Here is a 13,019-nt window from a genome sequence, read left to right on the forward strand (position 1 = left end):
TTCTATGTTAAAAATCATAGTGTCTACCTTCAAAAATTATTTTAATTTACATTACCTAGTGATAACTCAATTAGATTATGTTAAAATTTTGTTTAAGGCAAAGAACAGAAAACCATCTGTCCCACAGAAGGATTTATTACTCAGTCATTATAGTAATTTATTTCCCCAATCCTGAGAAATAGTAGGATCTATCAAATGACCTTTGGTACAATATACCCAGAGAAGTCTGTACAAATTAATATATTGTTCATTTTAAAAGACTTTTTGTTGTTTCAATGTTTTGGTTAACAATGTTTCTTTTTAATCTTATTACATATCTTCAATATATTCCTCTCAAAACTTAAAAGTACAGATTATAAATTTAACTTACTCAGTTTGCCACAGCTATGGAACACACCAGTAGGTCTCCTGCTGTGGGGAGCATAGCCAGCTGATAGTCTAGTCGCTGCTTTATGCATCCACCACAGGCTTTATATTGAGGGACACTTCCTCAGGTTACACCCAGGCAATGGAAATTTTGGTAACGCTGGTCCAATTCTGTGGGCATGAGATTCCTCTGATAGACAATGCTGGCTCAGGGCTCCCCATTGTTCTAGCAAAAACTTTCTCAGAATTGAATTGCTGCCAGAGACTCTTCCTCTCCCATTCTTCCCCTTCCACATGTATCCGACCTGCAGTGTGGCCCAATCTCCTGATCCTTCCTCTTTCTCCTCCATTGGTGTTTCTCCTCTTAATAAATCTTTTGTACATCTGATCCTGTCTTGCCATGTGCTTCTTGGAAGACTCAAACTAGCACAAATTGACTCGTAATGTCTGCCAGATGATGTGATTTTGAAAAGCCAAGCTTACAGTCAACACAATCAGCCAAATTAGACTTTGTTTCTGTCAGAGCAGTCTAGCTTCCCTTTTCAATTTACATGAACATGGCAATATGACTTTCCAGAATTTACTAAAAATGTCCAAGATAAATTATGGACAGTATCTCATAAAATATTCCTGAAAATAGTAAATGTAAGTTTATAATAATACTAGAACTAATATAATTAATACTAATGTTAACTAATAAATTTATATTTGGGGAGATTATAAAAACAATAATAAATGTATATGTTATTACTCGTTACTTAATTTTTAATAATGTATTCATGGGTAACTAAAATATAATTTATTCATGAGGTAAAGAGCATGCTAAAAGGCAAAGTATTTCTTGGGTAAATCAGTGTATGTGAATATATTAAACTGTGATGTTCAGCTTTTGGGAATAATTAAAAAAGAATTATGCATGAAAAGTCATAAATAGCTCCATTAATTTCACTAGATGTGATGCTTAAAATTTTCCTATTTATTAATAAATGAAAGAAGCATACACTCTAAAAAACTGATTCAGTAGCTACTAGTATTTTTGTATTGTTGATAGAATAATAATAAATATAAGATGAAATAAGAAAAACATTCTTGGCATTAAAACTTCAGTTTATTTACAACACACATTAAATGTATGTGACTATGTATATTTCCATATGTACTTTTATATAATAGGTTCTTAATTGTATTACCTTCTGTGATTTAATAAAATCTTTAATGATTTCACATTAAATTTACACTTGAAGGTTTTGTTGTTGTGGTTAGAAAGACGTGATCTTCTTTGGTATTTGGAGGTTCTTTCCATTCTAACTAAACACTCTGGAGATGAATATTGAGAAAAAAATGGAAAAGAAATGCTCAGATTCTTAGAAATTCATTTCATCCTTTATGTATTTTCTTATTATCTATTTTCTTAGCTTACATTTTCCTAAATAATTAATTATTTGCTGATAGTTTAAGGACATGGAGATCAAAATTATGAAAGGAAAATCGCCACTCTTATTAACTCTGATCTGTAATACATATGATTTTGAATCATCCTAACAAGCTCTATAATGGTTAATTTGAATTCTCAACTTGATTCGATTAAGAAATACAGAAGATTAAGAGGCTTATGGGTGTGTCACTGAGGATGTGTCTAGGAATGAATGGCATATAGAAAGTGAAATGGAGACTCTCCCTAAGCGTGGACAGCACAGTCCAACAGGATGATGGCTTGGATGGAATAAAAGTTGGAAGAACAAGGAAGCAGCAGCAGATGTAATCTCAAGATTCTTTTTGAATGGGTTCTTGATTGCTGCTGCGATTGTCTGAGGATATCAAACTCTCACTTCTTTACTCTTCCAAAGCGGATTTTGTCAGTGATTCTTTAGAAGCCTTGGGTATGGGAATAGGGTAGGACCATTGATCCCTCTTGTTCTGGGGCTTCAGCTTCTTGGATTGCTTAGCTACTGGTTCTTCCAGCTCTCCAGCCTGCAGATGGCCACTGTGGACTATCCAGCTTCTGATCGTGTAGGCCAACCCGATAAATCCCCTATTTATAATTATACTTCCTATTGATTCTGTTCCTCTAGAGAACTCTAATACAAGCTCCAAAATACCCAATTTCTCCATTCTTGCCTCAAATGGATACAAGACAGAGGAACACACGTTGTTTTAATTAAGATGGGATCAAATTGCCTTTTTTTTTATACTCTTCAAAGGAGGTTCCCTTATAAAAGTATTTGTAATTTTCCTTATTTTTTTTATTGTGGACATTGTTATCCTTTGGAAAGATATTTCACAGATTTCTAATGGCTAAGGGTATGACTTATGTTAAGACAAAGTACTGTGAAAAAAGAAATGGGAAATAGAATCCAGTTGGTGCTGGAAAATAATGTAAAAATACATCCCAAGTATGGGAAATTCATTACTTTTAAAATATTTCAGTTAGATTTTTCATTGTCATAACCAAAAAACTTGACAAGAATAATGTAGGCCAAGAAAGGTTCATTTTGGCTCATGGCTTCAGAGGTCTTAATGTACAGACAGTTGACTTCACAGCTCTAGGCCCAAAGTGAGGCAGAACATCATGGAAGGGCATAGCAGAGGAAAGCAGCTTAGGACATGGCTACAAGAAGGAGAGAGAGAGAGAGAGAGAGAGAGAGAGAGAGAGAGAGAGAGAGAGAGAGAGAGAGAGAGAGAGAGAGAGAGAGAGAGAGAGAACACGCTGCATTCACCAGGGACAAAATACAAACCACAAAGTTATACCACCAGTGACTCACCTCCTCTGCTTACTCCTTACCTGCCTACTGTCACCACCCAGTTAATCCATACCAATGGATTAATCCATTAATCAGGTTACAATTCATAGTCCAACCATTTCACCTCTGAACAATTCTTGCTTTGTCTCACACATGAACTTGTGAGGGACACCTCACATCTGTGCCACTATTGGTGTCCTTGCATGTCCTGAAAGTCCTCCTGTGCCCTCTTTGCCCCGGGGCCATGCATTCCTCTGACTGAAGACTGCTTACTTTGTCCTTCTTTTCCATATTGTTGCTACCCTTGGTTCATCTTGTATAAAAATTCTAACCTCTGAAGACATTTGAGATTGTAAATCCATTGTACAGTCAGGGGAGTCAAGAAAGACAAAAGGAAAGAGAGAAAGAGATGAAGAGGGAGGAAAAAAGAAAAAGAAAGATACAAAAACCAGTCAAGTATTCAGAGAAAGAAAAACACAATGAACAAAATAGGAAATTAATCACTAAGTGAGCATACTTAGAACTTTTAAAAACTCTTGGTGATAACTGCTTTTTATGTGGATATGAGTATTAGATTGAATTATAACTTCCCTCTGAAATATCCATTATTCTATTTGTTCCCAAATAAGGACTCCATTGGAATCACCAAAGCATCTTTAAAACATGTGGAGTTCAACCTTCTCCTGGACCTAGTGATTTAGATCTCTGTAGGTAGAATCCTTGAGTAGTTGGAGTTACTTGAACAACCCACATGTCGCTGTGTAATGCTGCATACACACAAGTAACTTCAAGGTTAGGACACAGGAGACACAATGTGGGGACCCTGTGGTAGGATGACAGAGAAAGGAAAAAATCAGAAATTGCTAAGAGTTAAAAAATGAATGTTTCATTTCAAGATACAGCCTATTATGGTGGCTCTCCAATATGTGGGTTTTGAGGAATAGAGGTAAGAGAAGCTTAAACAGGAAATTGATGGGGTGTGGGCCACCAGGCAGTAGTGCAGAAGGGGTCTGGAAACATAGCAGACAGAGAGAGGACACTAGGAAGGAAGTTGTGCTGCCTGCATACTTTGTCTTCCTCCTAAACATCACTGGGTTCAGGTGGCCTGCAGACGCTGCTTCTCATCTCCTACCAAGATTTGTCCTGGAGGAGTCGGGTACCTGGACCAGCCTTCCAAAGGCCCCACCCAAGCTGCCATTTCTAGTGCTTTTCTCTTCTGTCCCCTGCTTACCATCTCACAGATCCCCACCAACCCCATTTCAAGTTTTTGCTCAATAATAGTCAACCATCGTGTCTGCTTAGTTTTCTATTTTCATGGTGAGTCTTATTTTTCTCATGCTTAATGGAGGTGAACTCTTTTTACCTGTTGGGGAATAAAGTGGTTACTAGGAAGAGCATTGTAAATAGGCACTGGGCTAATAACCAATTGTGTTTTCTCATTTCTTCCATTACAAAACAATGAAGGAAATAGTCTATGGGAAAACATAGATTCCAGGATATTTTCCCTGGTTAATCTTTCCACCGTCCTCTATACCAGGAAGTTCCTGATATGTAACTGACCTCTCCCGTGTTACAGACTAGGCCCAGGTCTCCTGGTGCCATTCTCAATGAAGATGTGAAGATGCAGAGCCTTTTTTGGTTGTTCATTTGCATACAATAATGTTTCATTTAATATGCAGAAAGTTCACTGATAACATTTTCATGTGACCTTTTTTTTCCTCATTTCCATACATGTTATAATGGTACATTCTGAAATTTATTTATAGAGGGATACAACCCAGAAATCTTGTTCCACACTACTCCATTTAGCCCTAGCCTGATGGAATGTGAGGTGCTCAAAGCAGTTTTTCCCAAGGCCAAGCCTGATCTCAGGTGACAAAACACAGACAGCTGGCAGTAGGTGTCCTGACTCATGCCTGCGATTCCTCCTTGAGCCCCAAGTCACAATAAGCTTCTCTGTAAATCTCTCTCTCTGAAGCTAACTGTCCAGAAAAGATCTCTAAACTGATGGGAAGGGAAGTTTTTTCAGCACAAGTAATTTCCCCAATCTCTATTCCACTATATTTCATTCCAGCTATTAAAATTCATAGCAGCAAACTTTGTGGATACTGGGTCTATGTGGGTTGGAGGTAAATTTTAGGCCTTAATGGAGAATGTCACTCACAAAGCAAGATAATTTAAGGATGGTCTCTTTGCATTTGAATTTTAAAGCACTACAGCAGGAAGAAAGAAATGTTGCCAGTGTAAATTTATGTATGGATATGGCTTTTGGAAAGTATCTTTAGAACCAACATATGGATCACAGAGATCCTATAATAAGCTTGGATAATGAAATATTGCTTATTTTTATTTCAGTTTATTTTTAAAGATGAATTTATAAATTTTAATACCCCAAAGAACCAAAACTATACTTTCCTGGGAGAAGGACATGTTTGATAATTCGATGGCTTGAAGCCAGTTATATATTACCAAACTTGAAGTTATAGGACAATCTCATTTGATCCTCTGAGAAAACAATATTCAAAACATAAATTCTAAACAGAGGTTTTGGTCTATAAAACTAAATGTTTTATAATGGTTATATACTATCTCCTAGATAGAATGATAATAATACTACAAAGTTACTTTTGGCACCTACAAACATAGGAAAAAAATGTTATTAAATGTAGAGCATGTTAAGGTTTATTATCTCTGAGTGACGTGACTGAGGTTATTTTTCCTTCTTTCTTTATACATTCATGATACTTTCTCATCCATACCCCTCCCCCATGAGCACATATTAAGTTAAACCCCAGCGTATTTCCAATAACTTGCCTTTTTGGATCTACCAAATCACGATGTCTTATTATTCAAATTAATCTCATTTAAAATGTAATTGCTATAATAATTACAATTAGATTCAGTTATGGTTAACACACAAAGAAATAACAATATAAAATATAGTGGCTTAAATAAGATAGGCCCTTAATTTTTAATTGGTTTAAAAGTTCAGAGATAGGCAGTCTGGGATTGGAATGGGAGTGCAGCTTCAATAATGAAACATGTGGGACCTGTCTCTGTACAGTGTGGCTCTTGTCCCAGTGTGTCAATGTTACCTGGAGAGCCAGCCTCATGGTCCACTTTCAGCTGGAAAATAGGGGTAAGATCAAAGAAGAAAAGGGTAAATGTGTATGCAGCAGTACTTACATTCACTGTAACTCAGCACTTGAACTTTTGCTGTACTTTTGGAGTGTAGCTACATGGCTAAACCTAGATATGAGGGAGCTGGAAAAGTATCAACTTTATTTTCCTCACAATTGTGAGTTCTAGACAATGGGAAAAGGACAAATGGTTATGGGAAGACCATCGACAATGCTTGCCCTAAGGTTCTGTTTGGTTTTGTTGTTGTTTGTAGTCCACTTTCTATGCCACACTGCTTTCCAAGTATCTCTGTGAAGGAATAGCACAATAACACTGGTACAAAGTGGCAGCACAAGTAAATTTTGGGGATGATGAAGCTGTTCTGCCTTAGAGATGATAGAATCCTGGTATTGGGTATGTGACCATGAAAGAATCCAGAAAACTGTACACCACAAAGACAGAGTCTTATTCTATGTCAATAAAAGAAAATCAACATGTGGAGGGAACTCAAGATGAGAGGCAGACTGTCATTATGCTAAGAAGGCTTCTATCATTTCAACTGTTTAAACATATGGTAAGAAATTGAGGTTTCAACTTAAGAATGTGCTAGCATGAAGTTTTCAAAATTCCTTTAGGAAGCATTTGAGCATAAATGCTTGAAGTCTATTGGTTTAAGTGACTTGTCATAAATAGGTTTAGCTCTCCAAGCCCACTATTTCTTTACCTAGATTTTTTTTTGTGTGTGTGGGTGACTTGGGTTGCTATTAGAGACTATTTTAAGGATAATGCCATCCAAAACCACACCTGGCCTTCACCATTGTACCAGGCAGAAGAAATGAAGGAGTGTAGCTCACCAGGTAAAAAAAAATAACATCAGTGTAAGGGCATTGACCAATGGCTGTCAACACTAGGCCTCAGTGACCTGGAGAGAGAGGCAAGGGAGCGGCTCACCTGGAATGTACACACATGCTGAAAAGGGAAACTGCTATTCAAGAGCTGGAGGGGCCTGAAGCACTGATTTGTCAAGGAATCCAGAATTGTGTGTATTTATGTAAATTTTTTCAGTTCTTAAGTACTGGAAAATGAAACACTTTTAAAACACTATTCAGGTCACACAAATCACATGCGCTCATCTTTTTCTTCCTTCCTTCCATCTTACATGTCCTTCTCTATTCCTTTCCCTTTTCCATTTCTCCCTAGTTCCATAATGTAGAACGGAAGTGTAGTGTTAATATAATTATTTTATAAGCATCTTGTTCTTAAAAAATAAGAGCAAGCAAAACAAAACCAAGAGAATCTGGTTGAACTTTACTGGTAGATAATTTCCCAATAATTTCAGACATTGATTAAACATCATTATCTAATAATAATAATAATAATAATATTAATAAATGAATTATTATCTATGTGTGAAACATTATTCTGTCATATTAAGTAAATCAAATCATTTAATTGCCAAATGATTTCTATGCATTGTTATTCACTGGTTCTACAGGCATAGAAACTGAGGCTTACTGAAGTTATTTACTAACATTATTTTCATAGTTTGGATCTGCAATGTCCCCCAAAGCCTCATGTGTTGAAGGCGTGCTTCCCAGTAGTTGGTGCTATTGGGAGCTGTTGGACACTTTTCAGGAGGCGAGTCTCCACAGGAGGAAATCATGCCCTAGAAGGGTATTTCTTGTTCCTTTCTTTCTTTGCTTTCTTCTGCTGTGAGGTGAGTAGCTTTCCTCCCCCACACCCCATCTGTGATCTTCTGCCTCACCTCAGGTCCCAAAGCAACAAAGCCAAGGGATCATGAATTGAAAGCTCTGAAACTGAGCCCAAATAAATCTTCCCTCTTTTAAAATTATTCTTCTCAGACACTTTGTTACAATGAAGGAAAGGTGACTAACACAGTCATGGCGTTGTCTTTCTCTTGAGTCATGTTCTTATCCCTGACCTCAAATAAAGCAAGAACCTATAGGGCACAGTTGCCAAAACAATGACAACAACAACTAAACAAACAAACAGGTGTATTTGCATATTTATTTGTTGTACTTTTTTATTTTTCAAAACTGGCAATGCTACCATAGAGCTTGATGTGCCCTGATTCGTTCATCAAGAGGTAGAGAAGAAAAGAGAACTTTCATTAGATCCAGAAAAATAATTTATTTTATGCATACATTTTAATAAGCTTTCCTCACCTTCTCCCCATGGTTTTCATTCTCAAAAGCCTTAGAATACAGCAGAACAAAACCAACCAGAACCTGGTGACATTCATCAACAGTGTTTTAATTTTGCTTTTGTCTGTGCTTATCTCTATTAATAATTTATGTCATTATCATGATGTGGCAAGACAAGCTGTTTGTATTATGCTCCAACCAACTTACAAAGCCCAGCTAGAGCAGCAGCAGAAGGTATCTGCTTCCTAATCTAAATTTTCTAATGACCTCTGCTAAGTGTCTTGTATTTGTGAATAAATGCAGGACATCAGTATGCCAGTCCTGTTAACTGTGCAGCCAGGAAAGACAACTTTTTAGGCAGGTTCATTGTCAAGGAGAAGCTTCAGGGATCTATTTCACATTATGTGGAATTTGCATCTTGCTCTTGGCGAGGAACCAATGAGAACATGACTGAGCCCCCCCCCCCCCTGGGGTCAGGGAGGCAGAGGGGGAAGTATGACCCTGTGCTGGGTGGGAGGCAGGGGAATAAAAAGGCCAGGTGGGTCCTCTGGAAGTTCTTTGGGAAGGAAAAAGGCAGAGCCTCCTCCAATCTCCTCAGCATGTGCCAGGGAGCAGCTGCTGCTGTTGCTTGTGCTGGAGGGTTGACTTGGATTCCTGGCTCTTTTCTCTATCTGATGTTACTTTTCTTACCGTGTCATCATTCTTATTTTTATCTCCCCCACCTCTTTTTATCCTTTGGAACGGATCGCCTGTTCACTCCGTGTGTCGCCAGGAGATTTCCCTGAAGTTATTGTGGGCAATGGTGATAGGGAGGGAGGATGGGCAGGGATTTCACAAGTTAGTCATTCAGCCAGAATTCTGTGATATTTTTATCTTTAGCATGCTTTATTCTGGGTTCAGTGTTTGGAAGCAAATATCTGTCTCCATATTTTTTTTTTTTAAGGCTCACATTTGATTGAGCCTATGTGGAGTTTCCCCCTTTCAAGTCTCATAAGTATACCAACAACATTTCCCATTAGATGTAAAAGCCAATCGTGATTTGCTAAAGGAGCCACTTGCAGATAACATTCAGAACCTGGGCAGGGATGGGTGATCCCTTTCACCTTCTCTTTTATTCCCTCATTATAACAATGCTTCTTTGACCTCAAATACTAGAGCCTGGAGTTCTAATAATGCATTGTGTTTTCTCACCAGGGAACCCTATCTGGGTCTTCAACTGTCTCATACCCAACCATTTATTTGTTCATTTAGCTATTTATTAGTTCATTTTGCAAGTAATTACTGAGTGTCTACCATGTACCAGGTCTGCTCTAGGTGCTGAGACACAGTAGTCATTGAAGTAATGTCCTTGACTCTGTGTGCAGGGGAGTTGGAAGATAATGTGTTGGTGTTTTACCTTCTTGTTTCACTAAGGAATGAAGCTCCATATCAGAAAATCCCTCAACTCTGAAGATTGGCTCACTGGTAAACCACATGAACTGTTTTTCATTTGTTTGAATGTTTGTTTATTTATTTATTAATAGCTCTGGGGATTGAACCCTGCCCTTTTTATTTTTTATTTTGAGACAGTCTGGTTAAGTTGCTCAGGGACTCACTAAATTGCTGAGTCTGGCCCGGAACTTGCCATCCTCCAGCCTCAGCCTCCCAAGTCACTGGAATACCAGGAGTATGCCACTGTACACAGTTATGAACTGATTTTTCTTTATTTTTAGAGTAAGTAGAATTTAAAATCTAGCTAGAGTCAACTGCTTATTTTATTATGCATTGTTTTCTATGAAAATCTTTTTTCTTAAAACTACGTACAATTCTTTTAATGGGCTTTTTTTTTTACTTATATTAACTCACTTATTAAGACACAAATCTGTTTTAAGAGGATTATCCCTATCAAATAATTTTCTTCTTAAAATCTGTAAGTGTGCCAGGTACTGTCTGCTAGTACTCAGACATGATCTCTCTTCTATGCTATTTCCAGAAAGACTGCAACTGCTTTCCTAGAACTTCTTGAGGTTGGGGTTCCAGACTGGTGCCTCCAATCGCAGTTACAAGCAGGAGGAAGAAGACTCTTTGGTTCAGGTAGTAGCAGGAAACTTCCATTTCCTCAGGTGGTCTTGGATACAGAAAACCTCCCAAAAGTTGCTAAGTAGAGTTAGCCAGGGCTCTCCAGCCAGTAGTGGGGGCAGCTCTTCCCAGTCACGGTGGGTGAATCTCCAGCAGGGTCAGTGGAAATTCTACACTCTTGGCTTTCTCTAGCCGTGGTAGCAGCTTTCTGATTTGAGGGTATCACCTCTCATTTGCTCAACCAGCCTTTGAAATACATTTCTTACCAGTTGCCTGGATTAAATTCCTTAATTAGGAATAACTACAGTGGTTTACATTTTCCTTACTGGATAATATCTTTCTGATAAGAAAAGGGCTATATTTCTGTATTCACAAATATTCATCCAAACCTAGCCTGGAAGTCATATTCTTCTACCTTTTGTTTCTACTACAGTCCAATGTCCTTCAAAATGATGCATGTTCAACTTAAACAATATTCCTTATGGTTCCAGAGGTTTTTTTGATTTTTGGTTTTAGAATCATAGGTCTAAAAAATGTACACATTGAATTGAAAGTGTGTTTTAAATACAAAAGAAACTACAAACCACAATATTAATGAAATAGTTGAGAGATTGGACATGTATCCTTATGACCAGAAAATTAGAGTCCTAATCAAGAGTGGAGCTAACTTTAACTATCCATGCTTCTGTCTCATGTGCTGTGTATAGAAGGAAGCAAAACGATGTGCAGACTTTCCTTGCCTCATTTATTTAAATGTTCAAGTTCAGGAGATGAATGATCACTTGTCCAGCTGCACATTCGTAGAGTCTGAAGTGACCCACCCCACCTTCAATGAGTTCAATTCTGATGAAGCCATTTTTGGGGGGTGGGGAGTGGGTGGGTGAAGAGCTCAAGAACTACTTGGATTTGGGCGGGAAATACTCAACTACTTTGATAATGTGCAAAAGCTAGTTCTTATTACCGTGGAAATAATAAAACAGGAGTTAGTGAAGCAGGCATACTTCCAGCTGAAGCATATTATATATGTAGAGGGATACAGCACTAAAATAGAAGGAGGAAAAAGCTTAAATAAAATGGCAGGGAGTGAGGGCTTGATATTACTAGAAAGTATTGGATATATGGCTGAGAGGGGATTTAAATGCAGCCCATCCATCTTGGGTTCTGCCCACCTGGACTTTTTTTCTGTTATTTTTATTTTTCTCTATTTTCTCTTTTCTTTTTATGTAAATAATTCAAATATATAGCAAGTGCCCAGCAGTAGAATAAATGGCGGTAAGCTTGCAGTAAATAGTTGGAGGAATTTGGTATAAATATGAAAAAAATTGACTTCCTGTGCTCCAAATGGGGGCAGTATAAAGAAATTGTTGGGGACAAGATTTGCCAAATTTAAACGAGATTTTCAGATCAAAATAAAAAGTAACATGCTCCATCTTTTGCATAGTTCTTTGGAGGGCATGTACAATGTTTCTTGCAAATGAGAGTCACTGTTAGATTTGATGGGAGAATGATCAGCATAACTTTTCTTTAAACTTTACCTAGTAGAAATGTATAGGATATCAGGAGAAGTGGATGGGACTGGATTCCTAGGATGGGATTAAACAGCAATGAAAGGATGGATACAAAAGGTAGCAACACTTCTCCCAGGCCACCAAGCCAGGAAGCCGACCCACACTGGTCCCTGCCCAGCAGAACAGTTGAGCAGTGGAGGGTCTGGTTGAGTTGGCTCTCAGGCAGCCATGTGTGGAACCAAGCAGGCCAGGGGAGCCGTCACCCTACTGGGGCCAGACCTGGGCCTGGCATAGATGCCTTCTGAAGAAGCTGATCCTAGGCAGAACTGCAGCTCTGGAATCTGCTGACTGCAACCTGTTGGGAAGCTGTGATTGCAGATCAGTGGAGAGAAAATGGACGAGGGGCAGATTTGAATGGCAGTCCAACTCAAGTTAACCGATAGCCTTTTCCAAACTCTAATTAGCATAATTTTGGACCAATAGCACTGGAACTTTTAAAAAATGCTGATTAGTATAAGTTTGGACTAACGGTGTTGACCCAAGTGCTATATAAACGCCTAGATTAGCGCGCCCAGATGGCAACCTGTATCAGGTCCCCTCTCTCAGTGTGATTTCTGTTCCTTTTTCTGTTCTTCAGTAAATCCTATCTTTACACTCACTCATCCTCGTCTGTGAATTTCATTCTTCATTTGCCGGATAGTCATTTGGCTGCAGAGTTCTACAACTTGTGCAGACCCCACATGGCAGAAGCAGAGAAACTTTAGTTTTAGGAGGATGAGAAAAGAGAAGGACAAGTTGATCTAGGTTATAGAAAGACTGATGAAGAGGAGTCAAAGATGAGCCTAAAGATTCAAATCTAGGAGCCTGGGTTTGTTGAAGGAGGTGCAACTTATAATAGAGTTGTAAGGGTTTAGGAAAGAGGGTTAGGACAAGTGCCTTAAACGCCTTGCTATTTCATAAGTTTCTAATGAATTTTTACAATTCTCTAATCATGGAAGGATCGTTGGATTGGTTAGTCATGATTTCCAGTGCTTTATTCAAGCTTATCCTTGCTCATTCAC

Source organism: Ictidomys tridecemlineatus, chromosome 2, assembly GCF_052094955.1.
Source record: "Ictidomys tridecemlineatus isolate mIctTri1 chromosome 2, mIctTri1.hap1, whole genome shotgun sequence".
NCBI lineage: Eukaryota > Metazoa > Chordata > Mammalia > Rodentia > Sciuridae > Ictidomys > Ictidomys tridecemlineatus.